A 24847-nucleotide genomic window follows, 5' to 3' on the forward strand; every position below is an offset into this window, starting at 1 on the left:
CTTAATTTGGTTATCCATCGAGAATACTGAACATTTCCAATTATCCTTCTTTTAAGACATAAGATGCAACAGAGAGAAAGCCTAAAATCACTGGCCTTATCCTAATTTTACTCTAGGATAAAGCTAACAAATCTTAAAACTTGTAGGTTACAGATGTTTCTATCATTTCAGCAAGAAAGAAGTTAAATTTTTGATATCAATCTTAGAAAAGATGACATTTGAGTTTGACACTGAAAAAGTCAAGCAGGATGCTTGAGGCAAGCCTATATATCAAAACTGGCAGATTGAAACAGAAATGATGCTTTTGGAATCAGCTTTTAAACTTAACCTGGTTTTCAGTTTGCTTACTGATAATAATATTCCAACTTGGAATAGATTTTTGCCCTTTAGAGGATTAAGTTCATTGCTGTTGAGTAAACAATTATTGTTATCCCAAAACGCTACTCAAAAATCATTCTTTGAGCTTGAAGTATAATTATGTCTCTAGGAGGTCTCATCTAATTGGACCAAACTGTTCAAATGGACAAGAAGAAAGGGAACATAATTTCACCATTCCCCCTTCCAGGTTAGTAAGAGGGTTTGTAGTGCTGAAGGATAATATCCAAAGAATAAAGAGCATTTGTATGGGAAAGCAGGTGACAATGACTCAATGGAGAAATGCTTGACTATGTTTTGAAGAACCTAGCTGCATAAGAATACTATGAAATTTTGAAATCATAATTCAGATATGGTAAAAATATGGACGAGAGTCTTTTAGTGCTTCTGTTGTCCTTTGTAACATAGAAGATTTTGCTAAGACATCCACGTTAACCCTACCAAAATTCTTGCTATTCCACTTTTGAATCTGCTGCGGGCAATTGCTGAAGTCCTGAGAACTATGGAACAGAGTCCTGCCTCTGTCTTCTATATATAACTACTTCCTTTCTCATAAGATGCATTGTGGTATTCCAAGATTAGAATGCATGCTTGCCAATCTTTGCCACTTGGCTCTGGCATGTTGTTTATAAGAACCTGTTTAATGCATTCTTATTTGGCTCTTTCCTTCTCATTTGGGTTGACTTCCTATCTTGTCTCCTGTATCTATCTTCTCATGTATGTTAATATCCTTTGTGCTTTCACTACCTGGAGACTCATTTTTAGTTTTTTAAAGTAACCTGCTTTACTGCCGGGCCAATTCCTGTTGATGTGACATACTAGGATTTTAAACCATGTCTTCACTCACTGTACTTATTTATCATTTTGAGTTTGTTTTCAGCTATTCAACATCTGAACACTCTTGGGGACAAATTCTGAACTTCCTTGGTTCCTATCCATTTTCTATGCCTTCTTGGTACTCCTTCGCTTCAGTTCTGTGAGATGCCTGGCATTTATTTAATATCCTTGATATTTTCATTTAGTTCAGTAAAATTGCTTCCTGCTGTTTGAACCCAGGAAAATCAACTACTATTGAAATTACTACAATGAGCATTGCATATTACAGACACACAAAAAATAATAAAAGCTAAAAGTAATTATTTACCTTAATGTACACTGAATGCAGTGCCAAATTCTGTTAATAATTATGGATAACAATCAAGTAGTCCATGCCATACAATGACAAAACAGCTGATTCAGTAATGCCAGTTGGCATCTTGAACACAGCAATTACTGAAAGTAAAGCGTTGGCGGAAGTGGTTGTCACTTTTACAGTACAATATGCACAAGTCAAGGACCATGGAGTGGAGGTGGCTGCTATTAACAATGCTGGAAACCTTGTAGAAAATACATCCCTAGGATCAAGGAAGATGTTTACATGACCATGACCGTGCTATATAAAACTGTTGTTTCCTGTTATTCTAAGATTGAATAAAAAGAAAACCAAATACTGACCGTGACCGTGATCCTGAGGGAACAAATCACTATTTCAGTTAAATCCACAGGTTCACCAATTTTCTCTTGCAAAATTGTAACATTGAACAGGAACAAGATGGATACAGAGAATACAAAGGGGTGATATCAGAGGGTGCAGACATCTGCATATTCCCCAAACCAATCTCCCCCGGCTAAAATATTGTTACCTCCCTTAACAAATGTAACTATCCTTCCTATACCTTTGTTAGAAGAAACTAACACTGTCACTGAGGAGTTACTTACTAAGAGCAAGCTTCTTATCACTTTTTATCTCCAACCCTATCCATAATCATCTCCAAATCCAATAACAGAGTCAAATTCCATTATCTCTGGGGATATTTGTTTAAAACTTAATGTTAAAGTAGAAATCATATACAATATTGATTACAGAGCTTTTCAAATTTGTACCTACAGGAATATCAGGATTAAGTGTGGGTGTGACTTCTTCATGTGATCAGTCAAAGAAAGAAAGAAAGGTGTTTTTATTAGTTTAATATTATCAATATAGCTGTCCCTTGTGGGTAGGTTAATAGAAATAGTTAAGATTGCTTCTGTTTGATCAGTTAGTTGAATAAGCTTTCATAGTACTTTTAATAAGGTTTAACATGATTAAGATACTGGCAGTTTTCTTGGTATAAAGTAGAGGAATGAACTTAATTGTACAGATTTTCTTAGGCTTCCCCTCACATGCATAGCTACTCTGTAACCCCAGATGGAGCTCAGAAAGCATTCCTTTCATCATAACTTTGAAAAATATGTTTACACCAATTATTTTAAAAGATAATTATGAGCCTCCTCTTTCTGGTAATATATTAGGCAAATAGCATAAAATTATGCCATTTCAAAATGGCCAAATAGGCTAGATAACTTAGCAAAACAACTTTCTAATGCAACATCACTGCTCACAAGATATTACAAAAGCTGAGAACCAGTGTATGAAACTGATGCTAAGCCTCCATCTGTTGTTGTTTTTAAGGTGTTTCATCTATCTGTGAAACCAAGAAGCTTGTTTTTAACTAGAAGAGTGGAGGAAAGAATCAAGCCTTGAATAGAGAATTCAAGTGGAAATCTTCTGCATTAATTTGAAACTCTCAAAAGGCTACGCTGTCCTTTAAAACATAAAGAAGGAGAGACATTCATAAGATAACAATGGAAGATAATTGAGAGAACTTCTGTTAAATATTGAGAGTCTAAGTAAAAAAGTTCCACTTAAAAGTCATAATATTAGCATGCTCCTTACAATGGTAGAGGATTTGAATTTATATTCCCTCTGCAGTGCTGGGGAGTGTGTGCAGGGATAAGAAATTAACATCAAAACAGCCTCCAGCTTAGCTGTGCATGCAGGCAGAGCAGGCACAGGCTGAGTGTGCCCTACTCAGTCCAGCTCGCTCCTCACACTTGTGATGAGGAGACCAAACTGGTGAGGACCCCCGGGCATGCCCACCAGCCTCTAGCTTAGCTGCTCAGGAGCCTGCAACAACAGCCTCCCCCCTCAGCCTCTTGGCTATACAGCTACTTGGATCCATGGTACAGAGGCACGCGGGGGTTAAAGGCCATTGTCCTTAGCTGCGGAAGTGAGCAACAGAGAGAGGGCCTCTCTCAGGCTCCCTGATGAAAACTGAAGCCCATTAGAAAAGTGAAGAAAATCTCTGCAATAAAGGCACACCATACTACCGTGTTTGGTAAGTTAGAGGGATCGTCACCTCACATCGGAACCTGGACTATCTTCAGGGGAAAGGCAGCTGGAACCTGCAGTAGAACCTGGCAGAGTTCAACCCTGCAGGAGGTCAGGGAGCTCAACTTGGGACATGCAGCCTGACATCTGCCTGAATCTCACGGGTCTGCGACTGGCTTGCTGAGACTCATTGACTTATATCTGCACACTGCTGCTCACATTGACTACTGTGACAGCAGAGACATACCCTGAAGGGGACCCTTCATTTTTATCTTTTATTTGTTATTTTCAAAATTACCACTATGTTTTTGCTCTTATTTTTAATTTTTTTCCTTCTTTGCTACTCTTGTAAAATTTTTCTTTTTCTCTTTTTTTCTTTTCTCTTTTCTTTCTCTCTCTGCTTTGCTCCCTAGCTGTCCCACACAGTTCTTCATCTCCCTTTGTGTTCCTGTTCTCCCCTTAATTCGTATTTCTTCTTTATCTTTCTTGTCTTCTCTTTTCTTCTCTTGCCTGTGCCCTCTGGCTTCACTGAGAACCTTCCCTTATCCTTGTACTTACCTACTCCTCCCTCCCCAAAGCCTTCTAACTCCCCATCCTGAAGGGTAAAGTTGCTACTTTGAAGAGTTTATTCACTATAAATGTTTGTTGAGTTGGTCCTTGATTTTGATTTAATTCACATAGTTAAAGGTGATAGATTAATAACTACCACAAATTGTCATTTTCTAAGAGGTACTTGATGCTATTGTGTTGCTGATTGTATCACTTGGGCTAAGGTGTTGTGATTGATCTAATCAGTTCTCCTTCCTGGTATAATGAAAATGAGACAACTTCAGAGCCATTAGAGACTCAAAGCCTAAAGACCAGCTATATCTGGAAGATACCTCTAAGAAGCAACCATTCCATAAGTGTTCTAAATACATTAACAAAGATACTTACAATAAACAACTTCAAAGTATCAACCTAGGAATTAAACCAAGGACAGTACCAAAAACAAAAATGAGAAGACATTTAAGCAAGGCACAAACTCAGACTTCCACTCCACAAAAGGCAAATTCTGTGGGAAATGAGGTGGAAAAGTCTGATAATCAACTACCTGGACACCCTGAACTGATAGCACAGGAAGTAACAAATCAGATGAATGAGGCTCTAGAAAAATTCAAAACAGAAATAATTTCCCAAATAACTACAGAGATGGTGAGCAGAATGAAAGACATGATTAGACTCCAGAACAGAAACAAATAAAAAAAACAGATGAGCTCAGAAACATGCTGGAAGCCATGAATGCCCAGCATAAGAAAGAAATGGAAACTATGATGGCCCAACATAAGAAAGAAATGGAATCCATGAAACAGATTCAAACAGATATTCAGGAGATTAAAAACTCCATTGAAAGAATGCAGAGCAGATTAAGGAATCTGAAGATAGAATTTCAGATATAGAAGAGAAGATTGCAGTTACGGACTATGAAAACAGAGATCTCTTCAAAATAGTAAGGGACCATGAGAAATCAATCCAGCAGCTGTGAGATGATGCAAAGAAGTACAACATAAGACTGATAGGACTCCACCAAAAAACAGGAGAAAATACAATTGACATAAAAAAAACTGTTCACAGAAGTAATAGTAGAAAACTTCCCAGACAGAGTTAGAGAATTAGACATACAGATAAGTGAAGCATATAAAACTCCAACTAGCCATGATCAAAAAAATATACACCTAGACATAAAATAGTTAAGATCTCAGAAACCCAACAGAAGAACAAAATCCTACAAGCAGTTAGAGAAAAAAAACAAATCACCTAAAAAGGAAAGCCCATCAGAATCATGGCAGACTTCTCCACACAAACCCTCAAATCAAGGAGAGCCTGAGAGTGAAGTATTTCAAGCCCTAAAAGAAAATAACCTCCAACCTACACTGTTGCATCCTGCAAAACTATCTTTCAAAATTGATGGGGAAATTAGATACTTCCACAACAAAGAACGCCTGAGAAATTTCATGAACACCAAACCAGCACTCCAAATGATTCTAAGCAATATCTTAGAAAAAAAGACAATAAAGGTCACAACTCCATGAGGTCCAATAGAGGGAAGTCACCAAGCAAGGTAAGAAACTAAAGAGAAAGGGGGAAAAATAAGAAATAAAAGAGCCAGCAACAGCAAAATATCATGACAAGGATGACTCAATATTTTTCAATTATAAATCTCAATGTTAATGGCCTCAATTCACCAATCAAAGAAATAGACTGACAATATGGATTAAGAATGAAAATCCAGCAATATGCTATATACAAGAAACACACCTAACTCAAAAAGAAATTCATAAACTGAAAGTTAAAGGATGGAAAACAGTTCTCCATGGGACAGAAACCCAGAAAAAAGCAGGGGTAGCAATCTTATTTTCAGACAAAGTAGATTTCAAACTAAAACTAATTAAGAGAGACAAAGATGGTCACTACATCCTTGTGAAGGGAACAATCCAAGAGGAAGAGATGACAGTCCTGAATACATATGCACCAAATACAAATGCCACCAACTATGCAAAACAAATATTAATGGGCATGAAAAACCAAATAAGCACTAATACAATTGTAGTGGGGGAGTTCAATACCCCACTATCACAAACAGACATCTAGACAAAAAATTAATAACAAAATTCTAGAACTGAACCAAGCTACTGAACAAATGGACTTAATAGACGTTTACAGAGTGTTCCACCCCACAAAATCAGAATACACATTCTTTTCGGCTGCACAAGGGTCATTCTCCAAAATAGACCACATGCTAGCTCCTAGGACATGTCTAAGTAAATGTAAAAAATTGAAATTATCATAGTGCAATAAAATTGGAGGGCAATAATATAAGAAAGTGCAAAACTCCCACAAACACATGGAAATTGAATAACACCCTCCTGAACAACCAATGAGTCACAGAGGAAATTAAAGAAGAAATTAGACAGTTTCTACAAGTAAATGACAATGCCAGTACAACATACAGGAATCTATGGGATGCAATGAAAGCAGTTCTATGCAGGAAATTCTTAGCAGTGAATGCCCATATTAGGAAAACAGAGAGAACACAGATAAATAACCTAATACAGAACCTCAAGCTCCTAGAAAAAGAAAAGCATAACAAACCCAAACCTTGTACAAGAGAGGAAATTATAAAGATTAGAACAGAAATCAATGCAATGGAGACTAAGAGAATAATAAAAAAAATCAATGAAACAAAGAGTTGGTTTTTCAAAAGACTACATACAATCCATAAACCTTTAGACAACCTTATCAAAAAAAGGAAAGAAAAGCTCAAATCCATGCAGTTAAAAATGAAAAAGGTGAAGTCACAACAGACCCAGCAGAAACCCAGAGGATCATCTATACCAACTTCAAGAACCTATACTCTAATAAAATGGAAAACACAGAAGAAATGGACAGATTCCTAGATACATACAAATTGCCAAAGATAAATGAAGAAGATATAGAAATTCTAAACACCCCAATTACAATGAGTGAAATTGAGAATGTAATAAAAAATTTACCAACAAAGAAAAGCCCAGGTCCTGATGGCTTCACTGATGAATTCTACAAGACATTTAAAGAAGAACTATCACCATTACTGTTTAAACTCATCAAGGAAATTGAAAGGGAAGCAAGGCTTCCAAACTCATTCCTGGAAGCAAGTGTGACTTGGATTCTAAAACCAGGGAAAGACCCAACTCAAAAGGAGAACTACAAGCCAATCTCCCTAATGAACACAGATGCAAAAATCCTCAACAAGATACTGGCAAACACAATACAGAGCGTCATCAAGAAAATCATATGCCCTGACCAAGTCGGATTTATCCCAGGGATGCAAAGAAGGTTCAACATTCATAAATCAATAAATGTAGTACACTAAAATAACAGAGTCAAGGACAAAAACCATATGATCATCTCAATAGATGCAGAAAAGGCATTTGACAAAATCCAACATCCATTCATAATAAAAACTCTACAGAAAATTGGAATAGAAGATGTTTATCTCAACCTGATTAAGGCTATCTATGAAAAACCAACAGCCAACATCATATTAAATGATCAAACACTGAAAACTTTCACACTAAAATCAAGAATAAGACAAGGATGCCCACTATCACCACTCCTGTTCAGTACAGTTCTGGAAACATTAGCCATGGCAATTAGAAAAGAGAAAGAAATAAAAGGAATAAAGATAGGAAAGGAAGAAGTTAAACTGTCATTATTTGCTGATGATATGGTACTTTACATGGAAGACCTAAAAAACTCGGCCAAAAGACTTCTAGACCTAATTGATAGATTCAGGAGAGTAGGTGGATATAAGGTCAACACTCAAAAAACAATAGCTTTCTTATACACAAATAGCAGACTCACTGAGAGAGAAATTCGGGAAACAATTCCTTTTACAATAGTATCAAAAAAATGAAATATCTAGGAATCAACCTCACAAAGGAAGCAAAAGACCTCTACACTGAAAACTACAGCACCCTGAAAAAGGAGATCGAGGAGGATGTAAGAAAATGGAAAGACATCCCTTGTTCCTGGGTAGGAAGATCCAATATGGAAAAAATGGTCATACTTCCAAAACTACTATATAGATTTAATGCAATGCCAATTGAAATTCCAGCAATATACTTCACAGAACTAGAGAAAGCAATCCAAAAATTCATTTGGAACCAGATGAAACCTAGAATAGCAAAAGTAATTCTAGACAACAGAATATGGCAGGGGGTATCCCAATCCACAACATGAAACTATACTACAAAGCTACTGTGATAAAAACAGCATGGTAATTGCAAAGAAACAGACCCGAGGATCAGTGGAATACATTAGAAGATGCAGAAGTAACTCCAGACACACTCAGCCACCTCATCTTCAACAAAAGGGAGCCACCCACCCTCATTGGAGGAAAGATAACCTATTTAATAAATGGTGTTGGAAAAACTGGATTTCAACCCACCAAAGATTAAAACTAGGCCCATATCTATCACCATGCACTAAACTAAGATCAAACTATATTCGACATCTAAATATTAAAACAGAAATCTAAACTTGCTGGAAGATAAGTTAGGTAGAACTCTTGAAGACATTGGCATAGGAATAGACTTTGTGAACAAAACCTCAGTAGCACAGGAAATAGCAGAAAGAATCAACAACTGGGATCTCATCTTATTAAAAAGCTTCTGCGCTGCAAGAGAAACCACCACCAGAGCCAAGAGACAACTTACAATGTGAGCAAAAAATTTTAGCAGCTGTACCTCAGACAAAGGTCTACTATCTAGAATATATAAAGAATTGAAAAAAATCAGACCTTCCAAATTCAAAGACCAAATTCAAAATTGGGCACCTAAAATGAACGGATATTTCTCAGACAAAGAAATAAAAGCAGCAAATAAATATATGAAAAATTGTTTAAATCACTGATCAATCTAGAGATGCAGAGGAAAACAACACTGAGATTCCACCTCACCCCTCAAAGAATAGCTGCTATGAAGAAATCAACTAATAACAACTGCTGGCGTGGTTGTGGGGAGAAAGGAACACTTCTCCATTGTTGGTGGGAGTGCAGACTCATGCAATCACTGTGGCAATCAGTATGGAGATTCCTCTAAGAACTAGGACTAGAGGTCCCATTTGATCCAGCTGTTCCCCTCCTGGGTATCTTCCCAAAAGAATTAAAAGAATCATACTATAGCGATATATGTGCACCCATGTTTATAGCAGCACAGTTTGTAATAGCTAAAGCTTGGAAACAGCCCAAGTGCCCATCAACTGGAAACTGGGTAAAGAAGATGTGGGGTTTTTTTTTTATAAAATGAAGTACTACTCAGCCATAAAGAATGAGAAACTAGAGACATTTATAGCTAAATGGATGCATATTGAGGCCATACTCTTAAGTGAAATAAATAGGTACACATGTGTAAATACCAAATAGTTTCTCTAATGTGAGAAACTGAAAGTGTAGATAAGGATTAAAATGATTAAAATGAATAATTGATAATTTGAAATATTAAAAGATGAAAGGTGTAGAGGTGGTGGGAGGGGAAGGGGAAAGGAAAGAAGGGAAAGGAAAAATTATGAGAAATGAAAAAAATGGAAATGAAATCTGTGTAAATAGGGAAGGGTGGAAGAGGTAAAAGGCGCACAGGTAATGGGGAAAAAATAAGAACCAAGATACAGTACAGGTACTCATGTACAGGTACAAGCACCCAATGATAAATGTAAACATAGTGTATACCTAAAATATACCAATAACAGAATTTTTTAAAAAGGAAATTAACATCAAAATTTCTTAGATGAATAACATCCAGAGTTCTTGGAATATATATATATATATATATATATATATATATATATATATATATATATATCCTTTAAATTGGCAAAAGTTAAATCTTGATATTAAAAGGTGACCAATTTATAAAATTCAGTAAAGAAGGGGGAAATGAAGCACAGAAAAATTTAAAGAAGTGCAAATGATAAATTTTAACAGAAGAAATAAATCCAAATACATCTGTAATCCACTGTAATGCTTTTGACTATAATGAGAAGTTAAAAGTCAGATGTTTGCATATTGGATTTAAAAAGATGCATACAGGTCAAAAATAGTTGCATGGAGTTGGGCATTTCGGAGCAAGCCTACAGTCTGGGCAACTTAGAAAGATCCTGTCTCAAAATAAAAAATAAATAAATAAAAAAGGTGGGAATTTTATTTCACTACAAAGGCCCTAGGTTCAATTACCAAAAACAAACTTTAAAAACTAGCATTCGTGATAGCAGAGAAATGGTACAAGAAAAAAGGTATTGTTGATAGTCAGAAGACTCTACACAACAATAAAAGTGCAAGTTTCAATTTTACAGCAGGTGTAAAAATTCAAAACTTATATTCACCTGAAAAGGTCTCACAATATGGAAAGTGAAATTGTATACAAGTAAAGGCCAACACTGACTAATCAGTGAGCATAGTATTTGATTTTAAGATATTGCTCTTAATTACTTAGCAAACAGAGACAAGGTAAACATGTAGAATTTAATTAAAAAAATCAATTTGGTAACTGACAATACCTTGTACTTGACAATTAGAGAGGACACACATTTCTTTCACATTCATGTAAGACTTTTGCAATGATTGACAATTTACTATGCCATGAAGCAGGTGTGAATGAACATTAAAGAAACATTATAAAACAAATATATTCCTGCCAGGATTTAATTTTATTAGAAATCAATAACTAAAAAATAACTTACATATGAAACTTGAAATTGTAATATAAAAATAAATTCTTCTAGATAATTCAAACCATTAATAAAATATTTCAATGATATAAAATTAAAACGGATATCAAAAGATGTGCAATGACTCTAATTGTTCTTTATGGGAAAATAATACTATTCAGTGTGTATACTGAAAAAGAATGCTGAAAGCTCATGAGCTTTAACTTAGTTAAAATTTTGAAAGAAAACCATTATGAAAGTCAGAGTTGAAATTAAGAAAATAGAAAAATACGAAGCAATGAAAGGAATCAACAAAGCCAGAAGTACGTTCTATAAAAAGACAAGTTGGGGCCAGGGATTTAGCTCAGTGGTTTTGCTGCTTGCTGCGCAAGCGCAAGGACCCAAGTTTGATCCCCAGTACCACACATACATACACACACACACACACACACACACACACACACACATACACAAAACAAATAAATAAAAAGACAAGTAAAATTGACAAATTGTGGCAAGGCGGAAAAGAAGAAAAAAGTGGGGGAGCAAAGCACTTTTCAACAATGAGGTAAATGATGAAGGGAACATATCTCATACAAATGAAAAAAATGGGTTAAAGATATCATTATAATCACTTTTCCAATAGATATTATGGCCAGTTTTGATTAATTTTTTCAAATGATTCAAAGGATAGAATATATAAAGATTAACAAAGAAGAAACACAATTCATTAAGATAATATGATTGTCTACATTAAAAATTGCAAAACTGAAAAAATAAATGCCATTAATATAAGTAATACAAATGTATACCTAAAATACACATAACAAAATATGATTAGCTGGGTGATGATAAAAAATCAAAACCTATATATTGAATAATACTAGTCTGGGTGTTCAGCTATGTGCTAGAGTGCTTGCCTAGCATTTGGAAAGGAGAGAGGGAGAGAGAGGGAGAGGGAGAGGGAGAGGGAGGGAGAGGGGGAGAGAGAGAGAGGAAGAAGAAAGAGGAGGAGAGAGAAAGAGAAGAAGAAGGGGAGAGGATATGGGAAGAGAGCAGAAGGAGGAGAAGGAGAAGAAAAAGGAAGAAAAAAATTCTAACTGCAAGCTCTGCTAGTTTGGTGGATCTAATACCAAAGGCATTTAAGTGGGTATATGAATTGAAATGCAGTGAGGAACAGAGTTGTTGGGCTGGCTTTAAGAAAAGGGCCAGTAAAACTATAGGACAGGGAGTAAAGAAGAGATTGGTACAGGATAAACACTTCTCTTTTTATTCACTCGTTTCCACATTATAATTCAAACAATACAATGTTATAATTATTAAATACTTAAAATATATTTTAATATGTGATATTATAATTTCCCCCCACGATGCTGTTCTTTGTGTAAATGTTCCTTATCCTCTTAACCATTTGTACAACATTTTTCAAATTAAAGAAGTAATGCATAGTCATGCTTTTAAAAGTAGAGAAAAGTATAAAAAATAAAATACTGAGGACCTATAGAGATAATGAATTAATATTACTAAGACATTATATATACAGATGTGTAGGTACTTGTACTCATTTTTCAACATTTAGCAAATTTTTAGTTCTACAATCCAGACAGTTTTCTAAGTAAGGCAGATAAGGTGGTGAATAGGATAATCAATGTATTTTTCAGAGAATTTATATTCTATTCCAGAGAGATTAAAAATAAGAATAATATCAAAGAGCAAAAGCGATCAGACATAGAAGAACTGTATTGGGAAATTATTTAAGTTGCATCAATAAAGACAACATATAAGTTAGAATTTGAACTGTTTTTCTTGTAAGAATTCTTAACATGAGCTCTACATTCTTTTTTTTTCTTGGTACTGAGGATCGAATTCAGGGCCTTGCGCCTGCGAAGCTAAATCCCCAGCCCTGAGATCTACATTCTTAACAAAATTTTAAGTATAATTTTATCTTTGCCATCCATGGGGAATTGATTTCAGGCATCCCCATAAATACTAAAATTCAAAGATGCTCAAGTTCTTTACATAAGATGGCACAGTATTTGCATATAACCTATTAACATGTCCCACATACTTTAAATCATCTCTAGAATGCTTATAATACCTAATACAATGTAAATGGTTGTTATGCTATATTATTTCAGGAATAATGACAAAAAAAGTTCTTACATGTTCCATACAGATACAATTTTTATTGTTTTCAATCCATGCTGTACCATATTGTACCATGCTGTACAATATTGTTAACTGTAGGCACTACTGTATGTTGTAGAACATATCTCAAGAATGTATTCACCATTAAGTAGGGAAATATAAGTCAAAACCACAATGAGAAATCATATTACATCTGTTTGGATGAATATCATTGAAACAAAAAGGATAACAAGTGTTGGCAAGGGCATAGAGCACTTGGAACCTTTTCACATTGAGGTAGCGATACAGTCTTTTATGGAAAACAATATGAGCATTCCTCAAAAAATTCAATATAATCCACTAGTCCAACTTCTATGCATATATCCCAAAGAAATAAAATTTGTCAAAGAGATATCTGCATCCCACGTTCCCAGTAGGATACTTCAAAATAGTCAAGATATGCAAACCCCCTACATGTCCATCAGTGGATGAGTTAATATAGACTATGTGGTATGAACATTCAATGAATACTATTCAGACTTTTAAAAGGAAGAAAACCTACCACATGTGACCATATGGATGAACATGGAGGACATTATGTTAAGTCAAATAAACCCAGTACAGAAAGACAAATATTGGATGATTACGTGTATATAAAGTACCACATATAATCAAGTGCACACAACCATAAAAGAGATTGGTGGCTGCTAAGGATTGAGAACAGGAAGAAATCCATAAAAATTGGATATATTTACATTAATTTATATCCAATTTCCTTCAACAGTGCTTTGTTGTTTTCAGTGTGCAACTTCTTCCACTTCTTTGGTAAAGTTTATTCCTAAATATTTTATTCTTTTTGATGCTATTTTAAATGAAAATTTTGTCAGTGGTGACATTCTCAGTTTTCTACTCATCTAGGTTACTGCACCTCTCCAAAAGATATTTCAAGCCATATGGTATTGTTGAGTCTTGCCTGTAGACATATGAGGGCTATGATTTCCTATTCCATTGTTTTCTGCTATCAATATAAGGTATGAATATAATGGATATTCATGAATTATGTAGACTTTCCCTGCTTTTTGAACATTATAAAAATGTAATAGTCAACTTCTTTTCATGTCTCTTCATTTTTCTAATTACTCTATTAAGATAAATTCAAGGAAAAGAAATTCCTAGCCCAGTGGATTGAGTGGAGAAAATTGTTGAATCCTCAGCAACTTTTCTACTCTAATTGTAAGTCTAAAACCATCAAAGTAATCCCAATGTCCTTGTTCACAACTGCTTTGGAAATGACAATATATCCAATACTGCCAATGAGATCTAAAGACGAATCCCTTGAGGAGTTTAGGGAAATATTTTCTCATATCTGAAGATGGCAGCCTCCCTAGCGAGGAGTGCCCTGGCACTGCGAACGAATTTTACTCTGCAGGTTGCTTTTGTCTGGAAAATTCCTTGGACTGCAACAGCCAATGAGCTGAGAAAACACTTTGCTCAGTTTGGCCATATACGAAAGTGCATTCTTCCTTTTGATAAAGAGACTGGCTTTCATAAAGGTATGTGTTGGATTTACTTTTCTTCAGAAGAAGCACTTCAGAATGCAGTGCGACATGAAAATCACATAATTGATGGAGTAAAGGTCCACATGCAAGTTCAAAAACCAAAAATTTTGCAAGGGGATCAAACATCTGATGAAGAGAAAGATTTCTGTGATGATTAAATCCATTAACTAAACACACACACACACACACACACACACACACACAAAGATATCCAAGGGATAGTTTTTCTGCATGATGTTATGTCTTGATAAGATGTTTAGAATTGTGGTAACTGTGTTGTGATTAAGGAACAATCATCGAGAGGACAGAGCTGATACTTTGAAGTCAGGAACAAAGACATATGGGAAGATGGGTTTTTAGTGTCCTCATTGAGTCCTTCAATCAAAGAAGCTTCAAATCCTACTTCTAACAAGACTGTGTATGAGATGATCAATTCACTTTCTGTTGATGCTAAATTATATCAAATTGAAATAATTCTATACAAATACACTGGAATATATATATGTATATATATATATATATATATTTCATTCTTTCAAAAGTCTTGTACAAAATACATGTTTTTTCTAGGCAATGTATATATCCTAGTCTTGGATAATATCATTCTTTATATTTTCTGCTGTTTCAGATGTGATAATTACTGTTTTAATGTTCATTCCAATATAATTAATGAGGTTGAACATCTTGCATATTCTTACAGATTATTTGTACCTCTTCTTTGTTGAATTGCTTGATTGTGTCATTGTCATTTAGGCTTTTGTCTACTTCCTTGATAACATAGTTATCTATCACTTAGGAATGCTATTATTTGAAAATGAAATTGAAGTCACATAATTAAGAATAATTAAAGGCATTGGAGAATGTTAAAGTATTATATGAATGACCTATTACCCATTGGTAACTTTAGAACAATCAGAAAACTTTTTAAACAATGCATCACTATTCAGTATTGATTTATTTTTCAAAGATTGTGCAATGGGAGAGTCAGCATAGCAACAGATTTGGAATTTATGCCCCAACTCTACCAGCAACATTATATTTGACAAGTTACTTTGCTTTCTGAGATTCATTTTATACATTCCAAATAATTCACAAGCCTCATTATAACGATTAAATTAAATTATATATGCATGTGAGAGTGAAGGAAATCATTATTATTATTAACCCTCAAAAATCTAATATTAATTTCTAAATCCTAACTATGCCCCTCTACCATTTAGGTGCTAATTCCTTTTATTATTGTTATGTTTGTAAAAGATCATGATTTTTAAACCATCTCAAGAACTCAAATGTTATTTCTTTTAAAAACTGAGAATTTGTAGGAAAAATTATTAAAAAGATACCTAATAACTGATTGATATCAATTCACATAAAGCAGAGTACACGAGCAAATTAACAGCAGGGAAATAATGTTTTTATATCTATTTTAAAATACCATTTGTGGAAAATATTAAGAAACCCAACCACAATTTGCTTAGCTATCTCGCTATTTTGGTAACTGCAAGTCCATTTATTTAAAATGTGAAAAGCTGACATTTTCAGTCAATAGTTTCAAATGTTAATGTGTTAATCTGGGAGAAAATCATTTCCCATTTTAATGGATCAATTTTGTCCAGGAGAGCAATGTAATCTCTCATGGTGTGGTAAGTTATTTAGAAATAATTTGAATAGCTATGGAATAAAAAGGTTTGTCACTGAAAAAAACAATAGTTTCAGAAAAAGATTTAATAGAAAATATATGCAGGTCAGTGAATACTTAATGTCCTCAGTTGTAGTACTATCTATTTAAACTAATAACAGGAATCTAAATAAATGCAAATAACCATTGGAAGGAAAATGGTAAGAATGAACATACTTGTCTGAACAACAAAATTTCTCCCTTCCCCAGAAATTGCAACGATTCTTGGCAAGAAGCTACTGAATTATTAAAATATCAGAAAGAGGAACAAAAACCAGTTCTCAGAAGAGAAGCATACTCAGTCTGATAGTGGAGCTAACACTTTACTGACTACTATGTCTATTTGGATTACATTATTTTTCTATTATAATTACCCCCAGCTCACACAAACTAATGCCATGACATTATCACAGTTATGCACAAAAGGTATACAAACTATTTTTCATTTTGTAACAACTCTCCCTTAATCTCCACACACACATTTCTTAATAAGGTAGTTAGATTATCTGTTCCACGGATAGAGGCAAAGTTAGCAAATGAACTGACTTACTGTGAATAGGGATTTGTTAATATAAGCATAACCCATGTAAGTATTTGAGACATATATTTGCTCAAAATAATATTTGATATTTATCTGAAGTTCAAATTTAAATGACCATCCTGTTTTCTTTAAGGTTTGTTTCTGTTGGTGTTGTCTTAGCTCTGTTGATCTTTTCTTTTTGCTTAAATCTGCCAGCCTTAACTCTGGGACTCTAACTCTATTCAATTGTTGGTTCTGCTGCTTATGAACACTATGATATTAATGAATAACATGTTTGCATCAATTTACCCCAGATTTTCAAATTCTTCATGTAAAAAAATGATTCCAACTTTCAATTTCTATATTTCTACCTTGAGAACTAACCTCACCAAACTAATGAACCATTTCCAGGTCAGTGAGGAGTGACTGCTACACAATCAGTGCAAATATTATAATTTGGTAACTGAGATTAAAATATAACTACTATGGAAATCAGTATGGAGACTCTTCAAAAAATTAAAACTAAAAACTTCATTTAATCCAGCTATACCTTTCCTGGTTATATTCCCTAAAGAATTAAAGTCATCACAAGCTGGTAATACATGCATACCCATATTCAAAATAAGCTAAAATCTAGAAAGAGCCTAGATGTTCATCGAAAGATGAAAGGATAAAACTTGTGGTATATATACACTATGGTATTTTACTGAGCCATAAAGAAGAATGAAATCATGTCATTTGAAGTAAGTTGGATGGAACTTGAGACCATCATGCAAAGTGAAATAAGTTAGACTTGGGAAATCAAATATCACATGCTTTCTCTTATATGAGAAACTTAAATATAAATAGGCTAATGAATAAATAGCTGAAGATAAGAAGCTAGGACATATACTCTTACAAATAAGAAAGAGAATCAAAAGAGAGAGGAGGAAAAATTGCAGGGGTTAAAGGAACAGAACATTGTCAAGATATATTTCATATATGCATCAATTTACCAAAACAAGTATCACCATTCTATAATATAAACATGTAATAATAAAAATGGGAGATAGTGACTCCAGTTACTTAGAGGAAAATAATGATATCAGATTCATAATCCACATTCAATTTTTATGAGTCAGGTCTACTTTTAATAAAGCATTACAGATATATTCTGTCCTCTGAATACCTCCTTGCTCTGTACATCATATTATCAAAATAAGCCACTATCTGTCTTCTCCTGTTGCAGCCACTCATAGGCCTCAGTGTTACTTCCCATAATTTCTTGCAGATTTTATTTCTTGGTTCATTGCCACTCTCTTCAATACTACTTAACTGTATGTATTTATTGATAATTGCACTACTACATGGATGATACTTCAAATCCCATGGGATTTCACTCCTTCAGTTTACCCTTGTCAAATGATAATATCTTCCACCTACTATCATTCCACCTCTTTCCATGGGTATATTCTAGACTTTTTTGTAAGTATAACCATTCCACAATTTCAATATCAAGCATCCCATTCTGGCTATACCCTACATTTCCAGTTCACTTCCTCTAGTACTCCAACTTGTTATCCCCTCTCTATCAATACCCCTTCATCTTAGTAACTTTTCACTATAACTTACCTTGTATTTTTATTTTCCCCTAGATTAAATTCTGCAGTCTATTTTTGATAGGAATTACCATGATTTACCACATCTGATCTTTCTCCACTCTTGGAAACCTAGAAGGATTATCATTCTATACCTCTTAAAATTAGATAAAGACTGTAATACTACTATATAATTGCAATAATAATGTTAAATGAAATATATGAGATATACAAACTAAAATATTGCATGGTCTCTGTCATATGAGAACGCTAAAATATAAATACATTGAAGTGGAGAGTAAAAGATAGATAATAGGAAAAATGGAGATAGATCTTCTGCAGATTGAAAGGGGATCAAGAGGTGGTGGGAGAGGAGAGAAAAAGGAAGGAAAAGAGCTGAAAAAGAATGAAAAAGTGTCAGGTACATGAATCCACTCCACACTAATATAAATAAATAAAACAAAAACAAAACACAGAAAAGCAAAGCAAAGAAATGAAAAATTAAATTGGCTGGGGATGTAGCTTAGTGGAAAGGTCCTGAGCTCAATTTTCAGTCAGGCAAAATTAATAAATTAACTAATTAATTAAACTTGGGAAGTGTTCACCACCATAGCAGATAAGAGGAACAGGGTAGATTAAAAGTGCACAAAGAGAACATCCATGTTACTGCTAATATTTTAATTCCTAAGTTAAGTAAGTGATGAGTTCACAGGTTTTCATTTTAATGTTAGGTTTCTCAGTGTATATAAATTGCTATTTTTATATATGTTCCAATCATCTTTTTCATGGTGGAAACAATATTTATCAACAACAACAGATTTTGGAAAACATTTAAAAATTCAGATATGGAAATTGAATAGTTCCCATTCTACAGGCAGTATTTTGAACAGACAGCACAATCTAAATGACTGTTCAAAATCTTTGCTACATTGGACTATATAACTTGCATTCTAAGAGATAAACAGGTGATAGTTTCAATCATTGTATTTTATGCAAATTTGTCACCTTTTGTTTTAAGAAATAGTTTACATTAAGAATGGTCAAGAAAGATCGTTATCTAAACCATTTCATCTTGCTCATTACAGTTCTTTATTTTTAAAATGTGCACAGTTTTGTTTCATACATACTGGGTCCCTGAGCTTCTGAAAAAGGAAATGAAAACACAAATGTTGAGAGAAAAGAGAAAAGCAGCTTCCAAAGTACACAAAAGCGGGACCAAATAAATGAAAAATAATAAAATAAACAACATACAAAAATCAGTAGCATCTTGATCTGTTCAAGAAGGAAGTCAAGAAAATGATGCTATTTACCACAGCTAGACTCTGCAAAGAATGTTTGGAAGAAATTTAACAAGGTGGCTAAAGGGCTATACACTGAAAACTATCAAAGCCACAGTTATCACACAAAATATACATTTGTGCAAAGCTTTAGTAATCAGAACAGCCCAGGACTGGAATACCAACGTGAAATCAGCCAATGGAGCAGCATAGAGATCCCAGAACTAAATCCATGTACAGTATTTATGGTCAACCAATTTATGACACAGTTGCCAAGAACACAAAATAGAAATAGCATAATCTCATTAATAAATGTTACAGGTTAAACTGGATATCCACATGCAGAAGATTAAAATTAGATTTTCATCTCACAGCATATATAAAAATAAACTCAAAATGGATCAAAGATTTAAATATAATACCTGAAACTATGAAAGAACTAGAAGGGATCTTAGGGAGAAAACTGTGTGATATCTATCTGGGCAGTGAATTTTTGATATGGCCACAAAAGCATAGGCAATGGAAAGAAACACCATAGTAAATACACATCCTATAGAATGGGAGAAAATGTTTGCAAATCACATACCTGACCAGGAGTTAATATCCAAAATACATAAGGAGTTCTAACAACTCAATAGCAATAAGAATGATTGCCACAATTTTAAAAAATGGGCAAAGGTTTGGAAGATATATTTCTCAAAAGAAGAAATACAGATGAGCAACAGATAGATGAGAAAATGTTCAACACTATTGATCAGCATTGAAACAGAAATCAAAACTATAGTGAGTTATTTCCTCATGCCTACTGGAATTAAAATTATCAAAAACAGAAAAGGTAACAAGTTCAGACAATGATGTGCAGAAAAGGGAATCCTTATAACCAGTTTGTGGGAATGTAAATTAGTAGATGTATTGTCAAAAACCAAATGAAAGTTCCTTGAAAAACTAAAGTAGAACTACCATATGATCCATCCAGCAATCCCCTTACTGGGTATATAACCAAAGAAAATGAAATCAATATGTTAAAGAGATAGGAGTGCTCCCATGTTATTGCAGAATTATTCACAATAGCTGGGATGTGGAATTAAACTAACTGTCCATTGACACATGAATGGATTAAAATATTATATACAGAGTCCACCAAAAATGTATATAAATTTCAGGAAAAGAAAAATTGTAGGATGTTTTTTCAACAGATGGTGTTACCCTCATATGGGGGACCCTAGAAGATGTCATATATCAAAGATAACCCACTACTTTCTGACCCTTAGGGAAGAAATTGAAAATGCATGTGCGGCAATCTCAGTGACCAAGGTTACCGGATCAGCAGTTCGCTGTACTCATAAATGTCTGGAAGCTCATGGGCACCACTTTGAGCACCTCTTTTAGAAGCCAAAGATAACTTGTATTAATCTCAGGATGTCTCAGTAAATTTAGTATTAAGATACTTATGCAAGTTTTTCTTTTTCTGAAGCGTGTATACATTTTTGGCAGACTCTGTATATTACATATCTTTATAGTATAGTATAGAAATGGAATACTGTTCAGCATTCAGAAAAAGAAATCCTATCATTTATGAAAAAGTGGAAGAGCCTGGAGAACATTAAGTTAAGCGAAATAAGCTAGGTAGGGCAAAACAGCTGTTATATGGCCCCTCTTATTCATGGAATCTTAACAAGTTGAACTCATAGAATTACAGTAGAATGGTACTAAGGGCTAGGAGATTAGAAAGTTTGGGAGATGTTCATCTCAAAATACAAAATTTCATTTAGATTGATGGAATAAATTTAAGTGACCTGTTGCACAATATGGTGACTAACGTTTGTCATTATATGTGATGTTTTGAAAATCAATGAAAGAGTTGGTTTTAAGGGTTCTCACCACAAAATTATATGTATGTGAAGTAATATATATGCTAATTAGCTTCTTTTAGCCATTCCACAATTATGTATTTCACAGTATTATATTGTACATACCAAATATATACAATTTTTCAATTAAAATAAAAGTTAAAAGAAGAAAAACCCTGTGTATATGTTTTTATATAAATACATGCATTTATAATGGGATACTATTCAGCCTTGAAAATGAGGAAATCGAAATTTCTGCTAGATAGGAAAAATAAGTTCAAGGAGTCTATTGTACAACATGGTGAACATAGTTAATCATAATATCATATACTTGACAATCACCAATGGGATAGACCTATTCTCACCACAAAAAGTGTACAAAGGCAATAAATATACTACTCTGATGTAAACATCTTAATATATATATATATTGCACAAAATATCATACACTGTAAATATATATTTATTTATAACTTAATAAAGCTGGGGGAAATGAAGTAGAAAAGGAAACAAAATCACAAACAGATGTACAGTATACCATTCTGCCAAGCTGAACTGAATCTGTTTTGATGTAGCCAAGCCTCTAAGGGTCTAGGGGTCAGTCAGTGGCTACAGTACACGACTTGCTTGCTGTTCTCAGTGGTGGAGAAACCCAAAGAAAATCTCAGGAAAAAGGCAACCTGCGGGCCTCAAGGGAACAACTAGGAGCTTTTTCCACTCACGATGACCTAAATCTACTTTTGTCCCCCCTAGGAATGCTCAAGGCCCATGGAGGACAAGAACACAGTACACAACTTTATTGAGAGTTGTGGCTACTTTAATGATTCCTGGATTCAAAGGTGAGAGGACTGGTTTCCAGCTGTATCTGGGGTGTGGACACCCATATGCCCATTCTGTATGTTTATAACATTTTAATAACTTCCATTAGAGTAGTTTCACTGCTTGTCCCAGACTCTGACCTTTGGGCTGCTTTGTCTTACTTTCTCTTTTGCTCCTCTCTCCCTCCCTTCCGTCCTCTGTCTCCCTGATATATGCCCTCACTCAGTATATGAATTCATGTGGTAGACAGTGTGCTTGAATAATAATGCTATCCTAGGAAGAGTCAGGCCTTGCCTCCATTTCCAACTCTGCCACTGCTGTACTGTTACTTAGGCCAGTGACTCTCAATTACAGACTATTTTTCCTTCAGGAGACAGTTGGCAGTGTCTGAGACTTTATTGTACTAATGACTGGACAGCTTGCTATTGGGATTCAATGAATAGAGGTCAGGGATGCTGTTCAACATTCTACCATGTGTAATATCCACCCACTCTCATGGCAAAGGACTTTTTAGCTCAAGTTGTCAATTGTGCCAAGATTGAGACACCTTATAACTTTAAAAAATTACTTCGTTCTTCTGAGTTGGTTTTATAATCTGTAAAATATTTTAATCATATATCAGAGACCATCAATAAAGCAGAGTGACACAATGAACTATACATATGGAAGAGCACCGAGATACTCAGTACAGTTCATAATGATCCAGCAACAGCATGTATTTTCAAACCTGTTTCAAAAGATTCTTATGCACAGACAGAACAAATGATTTGGTTGAGAAAATCTGGCAAAGTAATAGCCTGCTTGGTCTCCAGAGTCCCCAGTCAACGGGACTGTCAACCTCATCACAGTGCTTCCAAGAGGTAATGTGATATTGCAAGAAATGCCTTGCTGGAAATATTTGCTAAAGTTTTGGTCACAAACTACAAAAAGACCTATTTTTATTCTTTTATCTATATAGAGTGAGTGAAATTTTTCTTCTCATTTTTGGGTTGGCTTCAAAGACCTCAGGCACTGAAATTCGTCAAACAATCCGTTTGATTTTTTTCTATGTTGCTAACTCATGTGTTTCTCTATAAATCCCAAGTCACAGTACCATTAAGTAATTGATTTCATAGGTCTACATTTTGAGGTTTACAGATCACTATCCAAAGTTTCATGTCCCATGGTGATCCCTTAAAGTAAATTATAACACTGTGTAGCGTATTTTGTTCATCTACTACAGGCATGATTAACCTCTTGTCAAGGAGTTAACTATATACTGTATACAATATCTTATAAATTGCAATCATTTAAAAAGTAGTATAAGTTTAAATAGACTGTTTCCCACCACAGTGCCATCAAAAGCCCAATGAAGACAGTTTCCAAAACTTAGCTGTTGAAAATGTGTTTGTAAAATTTTGTCTTTCTCCTCTGAGATACAGATGAAAGGTTTTAGAAGTCTGTCATATCTAAGTAACCAACTTTCTATGACAGCTTCACAGGAAGCATAGGTTACCAATTATCATCTCTATGTTGGAACTGAGTTACCCTTATCAAAGGCTAGAACAGCTGTGAGAAGAGTCAAGACAATGATCACAGATTTTCCATGGGCTAATTGTACCAAATGTTTGGTTTCAATTTGAAAGTCACTCATTTGACAGAAATGTCACAGGAACAAGAAGGTAAGCCATCACTGTTTCTTTTGTTTTATATTTTATTCTCTTTTGTCATAAAGTGCAAAAGCAGAAACAAGCTCTGCAGTCTCGATGCCTTTAATGATGAAGAAAAGCCAATTCTGCATCAAGTATGCATCTAATTAGACAAATGGCAGATAAGAACATGGATATGAGAAAGGTGATTTTAAGTAAGATTTTGCTATTTCATCTTCTTGAAATGAGACCAGACACTCCACTGAGGAAGTAGCTCATTGGACCAACAAAGATATGTCTCTATAAACTATGACTATACATGGAAAGACTCATGTTTGCCCAAGGGGAGAGATAGAAAAAAAAAGCCATTGAGTTTACAATGAAAGATTATTCCAAAAGAAATTAAGAAATCATTAATGTTTAAATTCTATTGTGATATTTTATGCAGGAAGCATTGACTTAGACTGAAAAGTGGGTGCATGGTATTCATAGGTTTAATAGTTTGCAAAATGGAGTGAAAAGCAGTATGTCTGACCAATGTTATATAGGATATTTAAGGGCCCTGCAGGCCTACAGAATATATTAGTTGTTTTCCTGGCAATATATCATAGTTATTTTCTGTTAGTTAATTTACAATAACTTTTCATTTCATATTCAGGCCTTAAAACTTCTGAAACATGATTTTATTCCATTAATACAACAAAAGTATTGCATATCTGTGACAGTGAAAACTATAGAGATGATAGTGCCAATGTTTCTGAACAATTTCTTAATCAAAACAATGAAGGGACATTTGATCAAGCTTATAAGATAAATAATGCAGATTAATTACTTCAATTGACTATTATTAAGTAAAATAAAGGCAGCACATAATTCTAGGCATCAAATAACTTTTATTTTAGCCATCAAGATCCTCTGCTCTAAATTACCAGGGAAAATGTGAATAGTTAAGTAGTCCCCATGTGTTTATATGCTTCATATTGGTGTTGTAATGCCATAAAATATTCTAAATTCTAACTATCT

At 34.3% G+C, this 24847-nt stretch overlaps 1 pseudogene; it reads left to right on the plus strand.

Moving 5' to 3' along the window:
• Positions 1–14288: 14288 nt before the first annotated feature.
• Positions 14289–14633, plus strand: LOC101705851 (SRA stem-loop-interacting RNA-binding protein, mitochondrial pseudogene; annotated as a pseudogene).
• Positions 14634–24847: the final 10214 nt, after the last annotated feature.

The sequence above is a fragment of the Heterocephalus glaber genome, unplaced genomic scaffold, assembly GCF_053883595.1.
Source record: "Heterocephalus glaber isolate CG9 unplaced genomic scaffold, H.glaber_assembly_v1.0 deba00001764, whole genome shotgun sequence".
NCBI lineage: Eukaryota > Metazoa > Chordata > Mammalia > Rodentia > Bathyergidae > Heterocephalus > Heterocephalus glaber.